This window comes from Temnothorax americanus, unplaced genomic scaffold (genome assembly GCF_048541705.1).
Source record: "Temnothorax americanus isolate GAGA-0224 unplaced genomic scaffold, ASM4854170v1 Scaffold7, whole genome shotgun sequence".
Classification (NCBI taxonomy): domain Eukaryota; kingdom Metazoa; phylum Arthropoda; class Insecta; order Hymenoptera; family Formicidae; genus Temnothorax; species Temnothorax americanus.
In genome coordinates, this window is record NW_027509792.1 from 1227252 (window position 1) to 1245509 (window position 18258).

At 39.9% G+C, this 18258-nt stretch overlaps 1 protein-coding gene across 7 annotated transcripts in view; it reads right to left on the reverse strand.

Annotated features, from left to right (window-relative positions):
- LOC143906306 (uncharacterized) overlaps positions 1–18258 on the reverse strand; it is a 219933-nt gene that overhangs the window by 123633 nt on the left and 78042 nt on the right. The gene's annotated exons all lie outside the window — the stretch shown is intronic.

Below are 18258 nucleotides of genomic sequence, written 5' to 3' on the forward strand. Positions count from 1 at the left end.
TATTTCCGTAAAAATATTTTGTTAAGTAAAAGCATTTATACTAAAGCATCAAAATTATAATTATAGTATAAAGCAAATTTAAAACAAATGTAATTTTTCCGATAACTTTCGGTAGCTTGAGATTTTTATAATACCATTAAAAATTTATGAATTATTGATCCCAACATTTTAATCGATGCGCAGGAATTTTAATTAGCGATGATACGAATTTTTCATTAATATTATTACGCATAAAAATTAAGATTCTTTTATTATTTTTAAATTAGCGGAGCAAAATTATATTTGGTGCGCCAATATCGAATTTTTATCTTGATCGACATGGTAAATATTGTATGAAGATAACAGGCAATATACTGTCAATAATGTCTCCGATACTCCTGTTGCATAGGGATTAATCGGCATACAAGCACTTTATTGATCCTAGAAATGTGTACGACGGGATTACATACTCGATATGCAAATAACAGAATATGAGAATAGCGAAATACACCGCGCGTCAGCGAATCGTTTAACTGTCGTAACTGTATGTTCATCGATGTCAAATAAAGTTGACCTATAATCGACCACGGTCGCTAGATGCAATTCTCCGGCCGTAACCCGAATGCCCGTAACGAGGCACAGTCGTGTGCTTTTCAGCAATCGAAGCTACATACTGGAAGACTCTCAATCCTGGGTGAACGGTCCGCGAGCTTTGTCGGACGATTTTGAACGTCCACTCGATCTGCTTTCATTCTGCTTGACATTCCCGGCACGATATTGCGTTTTTCGCCGCCGTGTTCGTGGCTCTCTCTCTTTCGCGCTTCTCTCATTCTCTCATCCCTCACATTCCTCTCGTAGCGGCTGGACGTTCTCTCTTTTTCTTTTTTTTTTTACAACGCACCTTTACGCAGCCATATGTCCCATGGCACTAATAAATAGAAATGCAATAAAAAATGAGAGAGCGAGAGGAAGGAGGGAAGGCAAAGGGCAAGGAAGCAAGAATACAACCCCCTTGACGAGCGGTTGTTCATTGTTTTTCCGCGTTCACTGTTCGGCTTGCGCTCGCGGCGGTTTCGCGTTTTTATCATGCCCCTCATTCGCGGCGATGTTCCGAACATGCTCGATAAACCGGCAAAAACACGGTTATTAATATAGTATAAAGGTCCCCTCTGTCCTCCGAACTGCATGCGGTGTTCCACGGAAAGAGAAAACTTCTCGCCCGATTGCGCAAAAAGTTAGTGAACGTCTTGTTAGCTGACTCTGCGGAATTCGACCTTGGCAAAAGTCTTTAACAACTCGCTTCGGGATAGAATAGATGTCGTTGCGTGTTTTGCCTGATCAATCTTGCATTGTGATATAGTACAAAATATTTTCTACTTGTAATTTTAAAATCAATTTCGATAATCGCGAAAACGAAAGAAGGCAACACTTTTTGTAAAATAAAATATCAATAAAGGCAACAATCAGATTTTTACGTAGGCAAATGGTAAATAAGCGTCGCGGGCTTCTTATTACGTTCGGGATTACATATTTCTGTCCCTTCTCGAATTAATTGCCGCTCAAAAAATTTGGTATCATCCATTTCTCAGGATTCCTAATCCATGACTTTACATCCAAATGGCGTTTCCCGTTTGCTGAGAAAGTGCTCGATGAATGAAGTGGATCGTTGCCAGTAATAATTGCGTCATTCTACGGCCGAATGATCGGCAGAATCGAGAAAGGTGCGGCTACTAATAGAGATTTTCGGTTGATTCTGCGAACGCGGAGATACGCGTACATGATTGATTGTCCGAGAAACGCGAGAAGAGGACGAGAATCGGAAAATGCGTGCGAGAGGAGAACCCGTCACCGTCGACGAGCAGCAAGACGAGAAAGATAGAGGAGAGCGCGATGGAGAACGAGATGGAGAGGCGGAGAAGATCAGGATGGCTGGGTGAAGAGAGTGGAGGGCGGAACGAAAAGAGGAGGAAGAAGACATAAATTCCGAGCCAGTGTAAAAAGGGCGTTAAAAGGAGAAGCCCCGGCACCCCCGATATGTCAATATCCCGAGAAAATACGGGGCGGTACTTGGCTGGAGAGATAGTAAAAATAAAGCAAGCTTTATTGCTGCTGCTGCTGCAGCTGCCATTGCTACTGCTGCTGTTGCTGCTTTTACTTCTACCACTATAGATATCGCATCGTGAGCGTCGATGCTGCAATGGTGGAAACGTATTTTGGAAAAACGCTTGTTTTACACGATTCTTCCCAGTCGCGGATATCAACTAGCGGTGCGCGTCTTTTGCAAGATGTCGCAAGGATTTGAAGAAATTTTACGGTGCGCTGAGTGAAACATAAAACAGATGTTAGATGATGGCGAAAGAAAATGGAAGAAAGAGAGGAAAAGAGATATTCGCAATTGGATTTTTAATCCATCGATTCAGGTTCGATTACAGAAAAGTTTGTTTAAACGGATGGAGTGAAGGGGATGAGCGTGATATCGTCGAGATAAAAGTACTCTTGCCAGGATTGCAAGGCGATTCGAGGGGATATAAGGACTGGCGATACTCGGATAGCGGAGGAGCGGAGACGCGCCGCAAGGAGGAACCGAAAGTGAGCGCGAGGGGAATCGGAGAAAAGACGAAAACGCGAACGGAGATAGCCTGGAGTAAACAAAGACGTCTTCGGGTGGGCTTTTGTGGCGCTCTCTCAGTTTTCCTCTCTCCAGATCCTCTGGGATATCCTACTGTTGCCATAGCGTTCACTCACGGATGCTGCGCTTTCTGTTCGATTATTCAGAGGCTGACGGCTATTAAATGGATATTATTACAGATAGCCACTGGATAGCCACTCTCAACTCAATATTATTTTATGAGCTTTTTCGTGAGCTATCCGCAGGGAAAAGCAATTATTTTTCCAATGTTATAATCAGTGTATTATTTATACGTGGCTTCACGTGCGTTAGTTATATTTCTATCGCGTTATTTTTCATTAAATTATTAATTGTAGCAACAAAATTATATACTTCGATTCACCAAAGAAAAAATTAATTTTACTCTACTAATAAATATGTAAAACGGGAGTATTTTTTTGTACTAATAAACAGGCTTCAGTGACGCGGAAAAACACGCGCGAATATAAGTGATACCATCTTCGTGTTAAACTTGCGTATATTCGCTTCGGGCGTAGATGATACCGTGTATGTACACGTAAATCATGTTATGCACGTGATAAAGTTATCTTATAACCGATGTGGTTCCGATTAGCAGGCTATGCAACCAATAATAAGCGATTACATGATACACCGTCCACCCACGGTATGTTTATTAGATATAGATTAGCGTTTCTCGTAAACTTGGAATATTACGGAATGATTAATAAAGTAGATGCAATATCACCAGTAGATATAATGCTAATCACTTATAATTTATAATGCGATATAATTACATATATACGTCACAATAGTATATAGGCTAATTATATTATGTTAGCTATACTCGCTGTGATTCAATATGCTCTTTATCTATGACGCAAGTTTTCTAAATCAGACAAATCTGTGGCGACAATAGTTATAAATCCGCAAAAAAAAAAGTAAATAAAGACAAGTATGCATACGATATAAACTCGGAATACTTATATTGCGCTAAATTTGAAGTCCTATTTTTTCAACAGCTCAGACCTTTCGTAAAAAATAAAATATTCAGAAAGAGAGTTTGCTTGAAAAACGCGTGACACACAGCCAGAGAGATCGGGGACACGCCAAAAATGTAAGGTGTCGCGAACAGCTGCAATTAGGGTAACCCACGGAAAATCGTGGTTGCAGGTGCAGCGGATGACAGCCGAACAAAGAGATCCACTTAGCGCTCACTTTACACAGTGTTAAATTTTAATGAAGTCGACGCTGCTCGATTTCACCGATCCGATCAGCCCGCCACGTAGATCGGGAGATGCATCCGACTCCGCGGACCGACCTGCCGTAATGGTCGTCTCCGCAGTCTACCGTATGTGGTCGGCCGTCGCAGGTATCTAATAATTTTCGTTTAAACGCACCCGTTGCTGTGTCCGAAGGGCCCTTTCGCACAGCTGCTCACGGTAGGGCGAAAACTGACGGTATTACCATAATAATAGACGGAACGAGGATGTGGTCCCTCAAAGGTCGTTCATTATCTTCTGTCACTTGACAGAAACTGCTCGGCCGAAACTCGGCGATAACAGTATAATTCGCAAGCCAGGAATTTGAAGCATAAATTTCGCAATGTTTACAAAGTCGTCATTGTGTGTTTAACAGATAAATTTACTCGAACAGAACACGGTTCGAAGCATAGAATGTTTCAAGAAGAACTATTTTGAACCAAATTTATATTTTATTTATTATGAATCTTATTGGTAATTTTGAAGATGTGCTGCATATACATTTTTATATAAAAGGTCTAATTCTTTGGTATCGTTTTTATTTGGAATATCAATTTCTACCACAGTTTGCCACAATAACGTATTAGATTCTCAATGACTGTGAGCTATGTAACCTCAATAACACTTTCGAAGCCATGTGCTCGTTATTCCGCGATATCGAACAGGTTTCCGCGAGAGCACACCATAACCGTAATCCTATACTATAGTTTCGAGCTTTAAAGGAATGGGCTATCGTATTCTTTTCTTTGGTCACGTTCAGCGTAGTGCGATTCTGCTTCGCTCGACTTAAGGCGGAAGAACGAGCTTTAGCATTTCATCCAGATTTATTGCATACGCCGATTTACGAGAACTAGTAGATGTTTATCATATCTTTTTCACACTCAACTTTCGATCAACTGAAACGAAATTTTATGACACTGAGTTATTGATCATCTGATTAACTAAAACTTTGAGAAAAGTTATACAAATTAATCAAGAGTTTTCGCGCTTTCCTAATACTTTGCGTGAAATCTTTATTCACTTCAAAATCGCAAGTTCTGTTAAAGAATTTAAATTATAGCTCCAAATAAAAATCCATATTATAAAGAAACAATATTAACATTAAAAATATGTTTGATCGATTTATTCAGAATATTGGATGTAAAAGAATTAATGCAGTATAATAAATAGCATTTGTAAATTACAAGCTCCGATAGTCGATCGGATCGAATTTATTGCTGATATTGACGGAAATGTGTCTTTGAACGTTTTGCAGTTTAACGGATCAGATTCTGCTTGCTAGATATTGAATCGACAATGGCAAGTGTCATATACGATAATTTGTTACTTTGCAGTCGGTGCCACGTGGTAAGCTGATTTCCAATAATGCGGGCTTCTAACCAGTTTCATATAAAACGACTTTGCGCTGATCGATTCTCAACTAGCGGAGAGCGCTTGAATTCCCTGCAAAGCAAAAGCGTGGCTGGCTACGCTGCAACTTCCGCCATGTGCAACTGGCGTGTGGAAATCCTGTTATGTTTCATTTATTAACCGTAATATCTGGCTGAAACAGGTCGTACCAGCAGTGCCCCGGTCGTTGCTGCATAATTTCGAAACTGCCGTGTTCTTTTCACGTCCGCGCGCACCGATTGACTTTTTAATAAATGCTATTTCCCATCGTCGGAAATCAAGTGTGTATTAATGTATTCTGTAGAATATGATTTAATACATTTTCACGTTGGAAATAGGACGCTAAATTAAGAGCATAAAATGTTTCATATCAACAGCTTTTCGAATGCAGGTACCTAAAAAATAGTGTAAAATCGTAATTCAACGCAATCGTTATAAGTTTCGTTTACGAACCTACGTTTGATTATTTTTACAATAATTCCCAATTTCAGGTGTATTTTTTCCGCTCTCGATTCTATCCCTTCAAACGTATTATATTACGTACAATATTATATTACGCGCGGATGCATGTAATGTTTAAATGCCTATATGCATATATATACAATTTTCTACATTTATAATTTTATTCACTTCACTATTTTTATTGTTTGCTTTTGTTATTTCTCTTTCCCATTTCATTTTTCTGCTTTCTTTTGACAAATTCAGTGTGTTGATATGATGGATGTTAACTAGCCTCGTTCAGTTTTGGTTTTATAGTTTCCCGGTCAGCTGCTTGGCATTCCACCCGCATCTCCATGCATTTGCACTTTAATTGGCTTCGCACTTGCCACCCTTCCCCCTTTTCTCCCGCGTTTATATCGTTTTGTCCCCTATAAATATGTATAATGCGTATACAAACCAGGGACATGCATATGCGTCGACGTGCACGCGTATACGTACCTACGTAGGTACACGTTGTATTGAATTCCACAAAAATCATTTTCCTAGTCCGACAATCGTAACATTTTTACGCTCGACTAATTTTGACAAACCTAGCAAGTAAATTGAGTAAAAATGGAGTGTGTGCTGAGGCTGCTGTTCGGTGCAACACTACTGGCGTTAATCTGAAATAAACGCGAGAATTTGACGCAAAATTTTAACAACTAAATAAAATAGAATACATTGCAGAATCCAGCCATTTTTAAATATAATAAAAAAACTTTACAATGTGAGGGGAAAGATAGGATATCATCTACAACGTAGAATATCATTTGGTTTTAGAACTATGCGGTTTCAGAACTATGCAATATATTGTTGGAGAAATTGCGAAGCCTGCTAGTGCCGCTATTAACGTCGGTCTATTTTCATAGTAGTAATGTCGGAGTTCTGCTATATGTATATGTATCATGTATACATATCTGATCCCGGCATTTAACAGACTAATCGAGTGATTAATATCGTAATCGCTTAAACGAATTATAAAATCGATAAACGGCTAATACACTTTTTGGAGAAGATTTTTCCTGGCAAATCGGAACATCTGCACTCTCAATCGTGTTTCAAAAATATTAATTTCTTAATTTTCCGTTATTCGTTATGTTATTATATATCTTTTATGTTATATCTTTTACACACTTGTTTTTTGTTTTATTTTATTTCAGATATAAAAAGATTTCTATGTTTCAAAAAAGCACGTTTCTTCACGCAACGTGATATTATACGTTATGCTCATTTCCGTATATTATTCATTTATAGTACTTGCTGTATCACAGATATATTATTGATCACGTTAATTTGTCGTATCAGATCTTGCTCGTTAATCGGCTGCGGTCAACAGGGGTTACCGAGCACGGGCTAATTTGCATCACGATCAGAGAGAAGCAGAGCTTCCTTCAGCGCGAACAGTCAACCCCTTATAGCTATCACGGATGAGATAGACGAGTTATCATAATCGGCTTTGGCTTAATGCCGAACATCCGTAGAAACGTAAAGCCGATTTCAATTCGAGCGTGCCACTTACAATCCAAAGATCCGTGCATTTACCTCGTGGATACCTCGCCGAATTTAGTACAATAGAAGTATCAAAGGCTTAATGTTATAAGCTTGTAAAATTGCTGTAAAATTATATACTTAAACGTTAATATAGATTGTCATACTATATCGCGATAATAAGCATAACAAATTGTTTAAACAAATCCATAAATGAAAAGAGTTAGACGGCAGCTCTCTGAAATGTCTTGCATCTATATCGATCGCGAGTGTTTTCTGTAAGACGTTTCAGGATGCGGAAAGATTTGGCGTATGGTGTATTTGCATGAATCCGATATGCAAAAACGATAGAACTTTGATAGTCTGAGGCTTGGTTAACCCGAGGCTTGTTGTTCGCCGCAAGCGCGGTTCGTTTAATCCGAAGTTGCGCCCCGTGAGAAGTTTTCATTCAACTTTTCCATTCACGAGACGACGAGTTTTGTTGACAAATTCGTCTGCCTCGGGTTGTTTCAATTCATTTATGCTGCCTCCCAGCAAGCCCAATTCAACGTAATACAAATAAACGTGAAGCTCCATATTTTTGTAGTCTGGTTTCCCTCTTTTGTATAGAGGAGAAAAACAACGGTAATAGACGTACCTTGAATATCGCGTCTGGCGATGTCTAGAAATAAAAATACGGGACTAGTAACCCGCGTACTTACGCCGAATCAGAAAAAAAGAGCCGACCAAGCAGGAATTAAATCTGCGTCGGTGCAGACGCTGGCATTGTTCCCTGCGCGGAACGATACTTCTCTCTCTCCCTCTCTATGCACTTAAAAACTCGTCATTTCCGCATAGCTAATTCGCACAATTCCAGCAACTTTAGAAACACGTGCGTGCACATCGGACGCGCTCGAGTGGACTTTCATATAAGTACGGCGATAATCCTACGTCCGCGTTCGCAATACCACGTTATAGTTTCCGCCGCCGGATGCAAGCTTTCAGCTGCGATCGCGAGCGTGTTGTGGGCAAAAGAAGCAAAAAAAAAATGCACCGCGCGACGGCGAGGTATCGGTGAAATTTCTGCTGCTTAGCCGTGGCATTAAGCGTTTTTGGGGGATTGTTCGCTTTGCTCGGTGTGCTCGGCGCCGGTTATAAATACGAATGCGGCTTTAGTGTTGGAAACGGAGAGCCGACCGTCGCGTCGATGAAACCCCCGTCTATAAATTCACTCGTAAGCGCTGAACCGGGCATTGGTAGCTCCCTAGCACGACCGAGCTCTTTCGTGCGCGAGTTAAGCATTTAGAAAGGTCGCACCAGTTTGTCGTTGTCGAAAACGACGAGCTGAGTTGACGGTTACAGTTATTGCCGCAGAGTGTACGTAACTGCGACGATTAAACTGAGATTTACGGCGGACTTGTATGTTATACATTTGTTAATGTATGTATAGCTCGTGGCTGTGTACGTGCCGAAATAGGACCCTGGGACTTAATAACGACGCGTCATAATGATCTAAGATTGCGCACGAATATTACATCAACTACTCTCGCCAAGAACTCGCAACTGAGATAGAAAATATTAATATGCTTTTTTATAAGATGATTAATGGAATATACATCGATGTCATAAAATATGCCGCAACGCAGGAAATTCGATGGACCGCAGCATCCGTAAATGTGCGTGCCACGGTGCTTGCGGATATCGATGCATCATCTGGGACCGGAAGGAGCGGCGATAAATACTTGCGAAAATGATCGCGACTATGGAGCAGAGATCCGGTCAATTGAACGTGGCTGGTACCTTTGAACAACTCCATCGAAAACTTTTCAGTCAACGTAGTTCGTGATAGACCATTCTTTATTGAAAATTGGAGTGACTAGTTTATTCAGTTAATTGGCAAAAATTAGATTTAGCTTTGTATTGTTGATATCTTAGCTTTAAAAAATGGTCTCCTAACTTTTCTTGCAATCGAGATAAAAGATAACACACACCAGATAGATTTAAAGAGAAATAAAACTCCTAGCTCTCCAGTTAAATCGCAATTCTTTTGATGATTATCTTATGATTACATTATTACGTCCAATGTATGAAAAAGAAACATATGAAAATAAGATCTCTTATGATGTTTAAATCTCTTATGTACATATTAGAGAGCATATAAGCTGTGATTGTAATCCTGAGAGAAACAATAAATTTCCATCTATTATGTTTCATATGACAATCGTGACTCACAGTTGGTTGAAATAAACTTTATGCGCAAAGAAATATTATAAGATTGTATTAAAAAAGTATGATATGTATGCCTTGTCGTCAGGGACTCTTTCTTTCCCATCTGTATGTCTATGAGAGAAGAATATCTTTCAATGCTTCTTATAGGCGTGGAAATGTAACTACAGGAATCTATCATTTCGAAGATACTGCCGTTTTCTTCAATGTTTAAAAATTTATCGATCGATTATAGTATGGAAAACGTAAAAATATCGTTGTGAGAAAAAAATAACACACGTAGGTAGTTTTTTTTCCGATATAACAACAGGATAATCGAAACGACGAGTGGGTCTCCGTGCTACAAAACGCCATTAAATGCGAAATCTTCTCTCACGGGGGGAACTCGAGCCGGCTCAAGTCAGCGAAAAGTTCTTCCGCCGCTCTGCGGGTCAGCGTTCGGCGTTGTTTCACCCGCTAAAACCGCCCGGAGATCGCGGTTATATAGCGATTGTTTTTAAACCAGAGCCAACCAGACAAAACCGCCCGCGGTGGTTTTACGGGGACCAGGGAAAAGGGATGCTGTATGTGTGTGTGTGTGTGTAGGGCGTGGGGCATATGTGTGTCTTCGCAAGTCCGTGTGCGAAGCACGCGGGTGAGGAGACGGGGCCAATGTTGGGTCCAGGGCTTGAAATATCGCGTTCCTAATGCACCAAGGCAAAAACTCTGGTATATGCCCTCAGGAAGTAGCAAATATACCAGTAGAAGAGCTGCAAACTGGAGGTCATTCGCGCAACAATGAGCGCCGTATTTTAACCGTTTACGCGTAAATGCGTGTTCGGAAATATAAATGATCATTATTTAACTAGAACTTATCTAATCCGAACTTTCTCATATTTAAATACTATTTAGGCAATTTTTGATTGATCTGTCGTATGTTTTAGGCTTAGGCTAATTACTAAGGGGATTTATATTTTACTATTATTCATATTACAGATATTAATAATAATATTTATATTAATAAATTGCATAAATTCTAAACTAATTTGAAAAGTACCCCATAGTTAAGTTGAAAATGGACAATATCCAAACTTTTACTTGAGGCATTCTAACTAAACTGAGGTTCTGGATGTCGATTATCAGTGTAAAAGGTAGACTTTGGCAACACTGAATGTTGAACTTTGAACATTTCCACAATGTTTTACATGCAATATTGTAATATAAAATACTTCGAAAATCTGGCATGCGTTCTAATTAATATATAGGTATAATAAAGTATGCAGAAACTGATAAAATAACATTCAATTGAATGAAGGAAAATGTGCATTTATAAACAGGAATATTTCGATGTTTGGCAGAGTTGGAGGATACGGAGTATATACCTACACGTAAACCGAAATAAATTCATAACCAACAGAAGCAGAATTTATGTTATAGTTATGAATCCATGAAGAGTTGCATTAAACTTTCATCGATAGGTCCGTAAAATCGAAATAACGCTAACTAGATACGCGCTGTATTTTATTTGTATGTATAACAGTTAAACGCCAGTGTTATAGGCAAGTGTTAGACATCACGAATACATATAGCTCGAGAAGTGTATCCGACGTTACGACGCGCAACGTGGCAATTATTTTACGATAAGTAAATGCTGCAGTAAACTATCACGGCACGAACGTGTTATTGTTAGCAACTATGTAACCTCTCGCACAACGGAATTTCTACAGCTATCAGCGAGCTTGTTAAAAAAATGCAGAAAGTAAAAACTCTCACTTTTATCCGAGAATGTATAAGTACGCGTATCGCATCGCGTCGTGTCACCGCGCGAAACGCGACACGCGATTCAGCGGGGACAGAAGGATAACGCGGTTGAAAAAACTTTCGTAAAGCGTAAAGTTGTTTGCGCTACTTTATTCCGAAGCAAGCAATTTCCATTACGTCGCATTGCTTTCGCCGGCGTTTTAACTTACGCTACGTAAATGTTTCCCATCTTCAGATTCAAGGGCGTTATTTGTGTAACGCGGAGAGCACACTTGGCGAAGAATCTTTGAGGAGAACGTTAAAGGAAATGAGTCGCAGTGATCTCGAAACTTTTAATTCACGCGACAGCTCTCAATTTCCGTGGTAATGCTTCCTTGAAAAAGCAACATTAATTTACGTTCGTGTAAACGCAACCGTGCTAAAGTAAAAAGAATTTACTCGCAAGGATCTGTACGCGAAAGTTTTCCCTTCCCGTCTGGAATTCGATTTAAACTAAAATTGCCAGAGATAGATTAACAGTTGCGTGTCAGGTTTAATTTCTGGGGTTGCATCGGAAAAGCAAATCGCAAACCGGGATTAGTTAGTCCCTGAATATTTCCAAGGACTTCCGATCGCTCTCGGCAGTCGAAATCAACACTTCGCAACGAAGTAGGCGAAGCGTATATTCACAGGAGATTCGGGATTGCTTCCTGCGCCGTTGAAAGTACCGAGTCGTACTCTCTGCATTGCGTTACTAGATCGATAGCCTTGGATTCTGCTCGTTAGGGAACGTCCTCGTGTCACTGGATGCACATGCAGCGATAGGATTGGATGGGTAAAAGGATGCGAAGGGTAAGAAAGGGAGAGAAAGAGAGTATATATGTGTGTGTATGTGTGTATACATATATATGTGCGCGCGCAAGAGGTAACATGGTCGAAAATGGGGATAGGCCTTCGGGATCGGAGCCAACTATTACCATTATGTACGGACCGAACCTGCATTATGCCCGCTGCCTACCGCGCATACCAGATATCCTTGAAACGAACTGTAGACGCGGCAGAACTTGCTAACACCTCTCGGAATATTCTTCCGCTCTATGCTGTATTTGCTCGATGAAATCGCGAGGGCGCAGTCGGTTCGAGACGCGAGCGGAATTCAAATTTCCGGTTACGGCGTTATGCATGACGAAGCAAAATCGTTTCGTCCGATCCGTCAGCTTTCCCTTTTGTTTTCTTATTCATAAAAAAAACTTTAGTACAATCTTCGCACGCGTGAAGGTAAATAATAAAATGACGGTGTTATGCATTTCAGATGATGAAAATTAATCTTCGTTTGCGTACGATAAAGTCCTAGATGAAAACAAAGCGTACATATATATGTAGACGGTAGTTAACGAAGTACGTATCCGGACATGTGTGACTTTGATCGATGTGGGACTGAAGTCGATATTGCATGCCCGCAAGGACCATTCGTGACGACCCGGCGAAGACGTATGTAAATACCCAATACTGAGAACTCTAATCAGTCCTACTGGGGTTGAAGCATTGCAATGTATTAAATTTCAGTCTTTGCTAATAGGCCATATTTCGACACTATAGCGCGACCGCGACTGACAATTTCGGTATTCGTAATGTAAAATTAATCTCGTTCGCACATATTGTGTAATGAATTGTATATATTTATGCGTGTTGCGTGTAGATTTCATGAACAAGATTGTGATATTTTATATATCTGACTTTCCTACATCGACGGTTCATCTTCTATCATTGGTCCATAAATAGTCGTACAAGAAGAAAATATTTTAAATATTTTCCGCATTTCCCTCCATTTTATAAATCTTCCGTTCGTGCCTTTCCGCGAAATGTGAATTTCTCATCGACGCTTTTATCATTTAATTACTTTTCCAGACTACCAAGTTACGGTTTGGGCGTGAACGAAGGCGAGCAATAAGTAGAATGCAACTCGGCTTCCGATCGACCGAAGGCGATGTCTTCAAAGTTCGCGTCAATTGCCAGCCAATATCGCGATAGATTTCGTTTTTCTTCTCCCCGTCTTTTCCTATCCCTTAACGTCGCGCCCCTACCTCCCTCGTCGTGTCCCCTCATCCCACCGGGCCATCGCGGCGGAACCCTTTCTGTCTCCGGGAGACTCGAAGGAATTCGATTTTAATAATTCCACCGGCCCCGGCTCTCTTCGGTGCCTTCGCTCGAATCGACTCGGGGCACCACATTGAATCAATAAGAAAAAATCCGACGGGGTATTTTCATGGAAGCAGTTTCTTGGTTTCTCCAACTATGGAAATTCAGCGAGCGCAATTTCTTTAATAATGTAAGTTTCAGCGAACGCGTTTGCTCGTGGCTATATCTGTAGAATGATAAGAACTCACTAATGATCGTCAGTTTAATTCCCCGTTCTTGCATACAAGTTCTTTCATACAAGTGACGCAGAGTCGGTCAGAATATAATTTCGGACATGTATGTGTGCTCTTCGTAGACTTATTAAATAACGTTTAAAAAAATATACTCAATATGGGGATAGAGCGTATCTTTACTAGCGTATCATAGCAAACTTAATCCGTCGAATTGAATCGTCGTAAATGCGAAAAGTGCTCGCTACGGAAATGGTCGTTATACACATGATAGTAAACGAACCAATCTCAGGAACGCGCTTTTACCTTTAGAGAAGCTCACTCTCTCTCTAAATAGATTTCGTCGGGTATTAAAATTAATGATCGCAATTAATTTTTTTCCATTTTATATACCAGAGACGCTTTTCGTCGTTCGCGAAGATTAACACAGAGTTTATTCCACTCGGTAATCTTTCGCGAAACACTAATTATACCTTTCAATCCAAGAGATCTCCCGCTAAAAAAAAGTTCCGTGTCCTGAAACTCGTTCAATTGAACATTTATGCAGTAATTGTAATGTGCTTTTTGCGCAAGCAACTATCCCGCTTTACGAATACGCGAAGAATGAAGCATGGCGAACGAAAACGTCTGACGAAAAATTCTTTTGACGACCGAAAGAAATTTCTGAGAAGCATTGAAAAATAACGTGACAAAGGGCAAGCCAAGCAGATCGAATGCGGCACACGGAGAAAGGAGAAAGGCCAAAGGGGAGGGAAGGGTAAGCCGGTAAGGTGTGGTTACGGAGGCGTAAAACGGAAATGCAAGGGCGCTTTCGGAAAAACGTGTCGACGTGGCATCGTAAATAAACACACGGAAACAGGGTGAGCCCAAGGCGTTTTGCGCATCCACGGTCGCGCAGTTTCGACTGTCGGCCTGGTGAAAAAGCATTCGAGTGCAGCTGCAACTCCTTAGCTACGTGGCTTTTGCGCATAGAAGCGTACTTATCAGAAGTCGGCTGCACAGCATCGTACTTTCTTCGTCGTTCTTTCGGCATAAATTATTAAAAAGAAGACCCAAACAGGTTACGTGTGCAAACACAGGTGTTACTTTTTACGGTTACGGTCCATCGAGAGCTTTTACGTTAAATGCGTTGTTTTCAAAACTACAACTGGTTCCTTGGAGAGAAAAGAAAAACTTTCTTTAAAGTGCCATTGTCACCGGCGTCACCGCGATTAAAAAAATTACCGAAATTATGCTGCCAAGATCTTGTTTTTAACCCTGGATATATAAATATTAGAGAATTCGGTTAAACTAATGCGCACTGGTGCATATTAAAGCCGCGTTGTACACTGATTTAATCTCTAATCTTAAAGTAAAATTCAAATATCTCGACTGATAAAATACCTAATACATATTTTACCAAATAGAACAATAAAGAATATTGAGGATTTCGTGATTTAACCCGTTTATATTAAACACACACTTTACGTGTTAATTTGTGTACGACGGCTTTAATGTGCACCAGTGCGTATACTGAGTACGCACTATAGTGCGTCCAACCGAATTCATACTTCAAAAGATTCGGTTTATTATCGAGATAATAATTTTTAAGAAAACAAAGATTTCTTTATAAAAGCCGCAAAGCGTTTATCACACAATTCACTAAAATATTTATAACGTATAATATATGTACCTACGTTAAATCGAAAATATTTTTTATTTTCACAAACTGTAATTAAATTTTCTTAATGTTTAACATGTCATTGATGTTATAGATTAAACAAATTTATTGCGGAAGTAATGTGCAGATGTCATCATTTTATTCACAGCACATCTCGCTTGAAAACTCACTATATGAGAAAAAGATTCTTTCTCTCTGACATTACAATATCGCGGATAGATCGAAATATTTCAGAATATTCCTCACATGTTAAAATGATCTACATCTCTCAGCACATTTTTCAAAACGGTTTTCTGTAGCATATTTAAATGGGAAAAACCCAATTTGTATCACTTTGAAACCAATATGTTCAATCCCAACATTAATCATTTCAACAGCTCATAAAACTGATAAATCGGTTACATTTACGATTGCTTAACTTCTTGGATAGATATGTTAAAGATTATTCCATACAAATTCTAATAAAGATAATAAGAGTATTTAAAAATGCTCTTATTATTTAGCCTTAAATTCTTTTGTTAATAAAAACGTAATAATACGCTAAGGTAAAATTTACAGAATTCATAAATGCAAGTGAAAAATGCGGAACTCACGTGGCGGCTAAAAATGCGATGACATGAGCCGAATTTTACAAGTATACGAGATCATTCCCTCTACCGTTTACGGGCGCGTCGGAATTCTTAATATCGCGCATGTAAATTATACATAAACTTATAATCGTATTTTATAACCGTCGTGAATTGAAAGCCGCGGTCGTATAACTCACGGCGAAAGCGTTTACATGCGTCGGTTTTTCGTCGGCTGAGATTTAATATTCTGCTTCGTTAAAAACGTGCGCGATGCATCCGTCTGCAACTTTTTACGAGAGTTTGCGCCCGATTCCACCGTACGAGATGTAATTTTATATATATAGGGATCTTCCCGCGATTCGCGCGCAGATGGAAGAAGATTGCGCGGAGCACGAAGCCTTGTTTACTGACGAGGCGAATGCTGTTAGATCTAACGAATATCTTGTCAAGCAACAGCGCAAACAACCTCTCGTAAGGTTTCCACGATTAAATCCGCGATGCAAGGATCCTCCCGTACACGTGCCGTTCTGCACTACACTTCTATTGCATTTGGAACCATCTTATTCGAGTTCAACGTTTAACATGAAAAATTCTTGCACGGTGTTTCCGCGTGGCTCGAAATAGATGTAATTTCAACGGGATTCTCCTGTTCCCCCATTTAAATATTTGCCACGTTCGTCCCTCTTTGTCGACGTCCGCTTAAAAGAACGGAAAGCTGAATTCACTAACGGGGATAAACGATAAAGCCGCAGGACATCCCTTCTGTGTGGTGTGTAAAGAAGAAGTGAAGTGAACAGTTTCGTCTATGCCTGCCAGTTATTACAATGAAAGCAGACAAAAGACGTTACTGCGGAAATGTGAACGGAATTTTTGTGATATTTCGCAGAATTTTTACTAAATAATAATGTTATCGCAATGCATAATATGTATTATTCCATTTCATTTACTTCAATATTTAGAATTTCATATTATTTATTCATTTTTAATGTGATAAATTCCATGTCGTGTAATATCTGTATACATAATGTTTGGTAAGTACGCGCCACTTCTCGTGAGTAAGTAGAGCGCGTTAAACTCAATAGAAAAGTCATTTACTGTTTTGCGAGTTTCTTAATAATTAATGAGAAATTGATTAATAAAGATTTGCGAATAAGCATGCATCCGCGTGCGTCAGCGACAATAGACAGCCCAGCGTTTACGGTTGCTATACTTATAGGCGCGATAAGGCATTGGGAGAAGCGCTCTGTAAACAACAATGATTATGCAACGCATGACGCTGCGCCTCCGCGCGTATAGCAACCATAAACGCTGGGCTGTCTCTTTGGGTCGAATAGTGTAAACGCATGCTGATTTGCGAATATTTAGTAATTAATATCTCATCATTATTTATTGCCATAATTGCAAAACAGTAAAGAACTTTTCAGTTTAACGCGCTCTATATACTTACCCACACGAGAAGTGGCATGGTAATTAACAGACTTCCTGCATAATATTCACGAGTATAGTGTTACAATTAACTGGGCGTTATAATTAATTAGTTTGTACGATTAATAATTACAACACAAAATAAAATTGCTTTATTTGATTAAAAACAATCTGCGTTATTTTATATACTTGTGTGGTATATCATTATTATTTCTTACAGGAATAAAAATTATTTAGGACAAGAATTTTTCATGTTTACGGACAAGCTTTAATTTATGCAATTTTTTAACAGCAGTGACATAGCATATATGCATTGTCAACCAACATTGTATCCAAAAAAATATGCAATTTCTTGTAACTTGTGTAATTTAATAAAATTACAAGTTCCGCAAATCGTGCTTATGATCTTATTAAATTACACGTGTACGTCACGAGATTCTCGTCACGATAACGCACTACTATTTCATTTAATTATACGATATGTATATTCTCGCGGGTGCGGAATAATTGCCTACAACATTACTATCGATATTCTCGCCCCTGTTGCCGATCGTCTTAGAAATTCCTCGGCTGAGGAAGCGGCGGCAACCTGGGATCTTCAGAGAAGATTTCAACCCCTGAAATGATACGTGGCAGACAGCGCGTGCTGATGCGCTCCTTAATAATCCTACTATCACTCCTTATTATCTCAGCCACGGGGCCAGAAACAGAACCCATTACGTCTTCGCGCAGCAGCCTGGCCAACAAACTTATACCCTTTACCCGGCAACCCTCTTTCGACTCCTCCCTCCCCCAGTACACCCCGCGTCGCAATATCACGTTTGCTCAGCAACGTGCATAGGGGTGCAACGGGGGACGGCTTATGCATAAACGATGCAAGAGACGACGCCTTTGTAAGAGCGCGCGAGCGTCGATTGCGAAAACGACGCCACTTAAGAAGCAGGCGAGGTATAACTCCGATCTTTCTGCTGCTACGTTCAATTATGCGGCTATGCTTTAGAAAAGTGAAACGCACTCCACAAGTATAATAGGAGCGGTAACTCCAACACTATTAAATATACCACCATTACCGCCTCACTTGTTCTGG